We start from the raw sequence: 3,950 nt of genomic DNA, 5'->3' as shown, positions 1-3,950 counted from the left end.
TATACCTATATATATATATATATATATATATATATATATTATTAATCCAATTAATAACAAGAATTTTGAAGAATATATATATGTACATGTTTAGACTTGATATAAAATTCAGATTAGGCATCAATATGTTATATTTATTATACCTATATAAATATACTAGAATGACTTGTTATAGTAATAAGAAATTTTACCGTATAATAAAATTAAGTTAATAGATACGTCACATGGAAAGTCGTTATTAAGAATATTAAGAACTAGCAAAAAACTACACTTTTGCAAGAACAAAAATTGAATCTTTGAAATATTGTATTCACAATATGTTAATGTCTTAACAATATAAATTCAAAATGTTGTAAAACTAAAAATATTAATTGGACTAAATAAAAAGGTTTCAGGCGAGTTGCTGGGATTTGTAAGAAAGATTCATACGAGAAGAAATATATATATGTTTCTATTTAACAAATTCAAATTGATCTTTATGTGATCTTGCAATGTACACCTGAGATTGAACTAACATTTTTGTTTCTTTTCCTTTTCCTCTTTTCTCCGAACCAAACAACGTTTATCTAATAAAATATTTTTTTCTGTGATGCATATAACTTGCGTTTGCTGTGTGTTTCGAAGATAATGTATATATTTTATATAAGTACATGATAAAAATAAATAAAATACATTTCGCTCATTTGCTACAACAATGACATAACTAAAAAATTGTAATTTTCTAGTTGTATGCAGAAAAAGAATGAAATCATAAAGGAAAAAATAAAGAATCATCATTCTTTCATTCCTCTACAATCAGTTATTACACCAAAATTGCATTTCAAAATTAATATCATAAAATTTTAAAAACATTGAATGATTTAAAACACTGAAATTAATTTTCTAGAAAATTTTGTTTCTCGAGTTGTCGTAGTAAATAAGTACAATAATATATAAATTAAATATATATTATAGTATAGATACATATAAGGAGCGCAGAAATTCTGTACGAGCGGCGAAAGATACAAACGCGTTAATACGTGGGGGTGACAACGACATCACAATGGGCGAGGAACTCGTAAAAGTCTGGTAAGGAAACGCCGCTTGCCCATTGTGGCGACAACGAACAGAGAATATTTCGGACAGTCGACCGATCGGAAACGCGTGCTGTTGAATGGCTACGGGGATTACACGCTCATTCAGGGCAATGCAACACACTGTCGCCACCACCGGCGCTATATTGCTCGTCGATCCTTACGAGCACCTCTTTTGCCGAATCGAGGGATTCGGGAGGAAAAGCGATTTAGTTCGAGCCTGCCGAAGGATCACCGGGGATGAATCGATTAACCCTCAACTGATGTTCTATAGCGTTAGGTGAAACCCTACTGATCTTTCAGAACGGTTGCTTTCCACTCGTCGCGTTGCCACGCTGTTCAATCCTTGTACGAACTTGTAAGAAAATGTTGATTTAAATCTCACAAGTAGCAAGTCATTATACTTATACATAAGAAATAAAGGAAGCTATACAAAACTACTCAGGCAACAAACGTACCTAAAAAAACCCATGCATGTCCGAAATCGAGAAATAAAACATCTATAAAAGACCTTTTAAAGACGTCTTTTTGATTATATTAGATCAGTCTGAAAATTTTTAAGACGTCTAATGTTCTTTGGATATACTTACTTTACGCGTGTGCGTTTTTCCTTTTGAATCAAACGATTCTTATCTCAAATATTTTTTGCATGATTCGTATTTTCGAGGAAAACGTATATACATTTTATGTGCACGATAAAAATAAATTAAATATATATCGCTCATTTCCTTTGTAATCCCTTAAGGAAAGTCAAAGAAATATTAACTAATTAACTCATATTAATTAATAAAATATTAACTAATTTAAATATCACTGATTACTAGAACAGAAGTACAAAACAAGTTATATCTGTAATGAAAAGCTTTGCGTTTTAGAATCCCCACATTTATTCTCAAATTATTATATTAATTCATTTAGAAACGGATTTCAATCTTATATACGCACTTTCTAAACTTCTTGTTTTAAAAACTATGTTGCTAAATTTAGTAGTTTAATAATATAATTTAATAAAGTAGTATTTAATTCAGTAAAGTTATTAAGTTAAACTAGTACTTGTGGAACGTTTTCATCCGTATGACAACGGATAATGCCACATTGCACCTTTAATTAAAACGCCAGGCATTCATATTGTTTTAAACAAATTTCGTTTTGCGCGATATCTTCGATCGTGGTTATGAAGTAACCGAAATCTTGTAAAACCGGCGCAATAATATCTACAATAAAAGCCACATTGCACCTCAAATTGCATAAATGCTGGATTATCTATTCTATTCATTTCATTCGTTTTAAATAAATTTTGTTACGCGATATATGTATAACTTTTCGGCCGGGACCATGAAACAACCGAAAGCTCGTAAAACCTCGTAGCGGGAACAGTCGTTTTTGTATGCCATTACGTGTAATAATACGTCACCCCGGGCGACTCGCATTTCGCCTGACGCGGTCAACTTTATTGGCGGGATTTCCAGGTCGTGGAGCAGCAGCGCGTGCCGATCAATGAGCGCTGCGTGGATTATGAGAGCTGGGTGATTCGTTGTCGAGGAGGCACGTGTTCCGCGGTATAACACGTGCCTGCTCGACGACGGGCTTTACGAAGGGAGGCCCGGGCCGAACTGACGGAATGGTTCCAAAAGAGCCCCTCTTCCCGCTCTTCTCTCTGCAGCTCGGGCGCTGCAGCTTCAGACAGCCGCCCGCTCGCCCGCTTGGATTTTCACGCGCAAAAATTTTATTCATCTCTTCAGTTTACAACAAACGTTCGCGTATTAATTTATTCACGCGATAATCGTGTTCGAAAGTATACGATAACGTCTTTCGTCTTAGATATCTGTATACAATTCGAAAACTGGTTCCGCTCGGCTCGATTGCCCGAAGCGTAAATCAATTCTCCAACGTGCATTACACGCACCGCCGTTCGCAGAAAGAGAGAGAGAAAGAGAGAGAGAGAGAGAGAGAGAGAGAGAGAGCTCCTCGAGAATTATCGACGCGAGAGAGCGGCGCTTCTCCCGTCTGGCGCCGTCCGACGATGCGAAATCTCGCTCTCGGGCGAGACCGCGCCGCTGCCGCAGGTTCCGTCCACGAGTGTTCTCGAGAATGAACTCTCCGCGCGCTCGCGCGCGTCTATATTCGCGGGACTTAATGCGTGCGATTCGTATGCGCCGGGGTCCCGCAATCGCAATAAACTGCACGCGGCGAGTCGCGGTGCTCTTTTGCCGGGCCCGTCCGTGCGCGCGCGAGCGCGCGCTCGGACAAAACGGCGGCGAAAAAAATTGGAAATCTCGTCGGGCCACTCGCGCGGACCGAGACCGTGCAGGACGCGCGTCGGGCTCGACTGCACCGCGCCGCTCCGGCCGGCAGTTTGCGAGAAATTAGTATGCGCGGGGCCTTTCTTTTTTTTTTCTTTTTCTTTTTGAGAGCGGCTCTCGCACCGGCGGAAAGGACGAAAAAACCCCGAAAGGGAAAAAAATCCCGGGGAACTTGAATTGATTTCTAGGGGGGTCTAAGGTGCTCCGAAAATAAATATTTTACAAAAATATTTTTAACAGCTTCCTCTTCTTTATGTGAGAATTTTTGAATTGAAAATAAAAACATGCACGATTTCTCTCTATACTGGGATTTCACGACCTGCAATGATTTTGAGAGGAACGTTGAACTTTTAAATGTTTACGGAAAGAATCGGGTGTCTAAGCATAAGCTCGAAGGAATTTCGTAAAAATATGTGAGGATCTCTAGAAATTTCTAAAACTAACAGAAAATATTTGGAGAAGATGTAAACACATATCTCTGCGTTGATAGAAAAGTGATACAAGTAAATAAATTAATTGGCAAAAATTCTAATATTTTTTTCCTTACGTGACTTTCTATTAATGCAATGATACA

The sequence above is a fragment of the Wasmannia auropunctata genome, unplaced genomic scaffold, assembly GCF_000956235.1.
Source record: "Wasmannia auropunctata unplaced genomic scaffold, wasmannia.A_1.0 LD334179.1, whole genome shotgun sequence".
In the NCBI taxonomy this organism is placed as follows: domain Eukaryota; kingdom Metazoa; phylum Arthropoda; class Insecta; order Hymenoptera; family Formicidae; genus Wasmannia; species Wasmannia auropunctata.
This window is presented reverse-complemented; position numbering follows the sequence as displayed.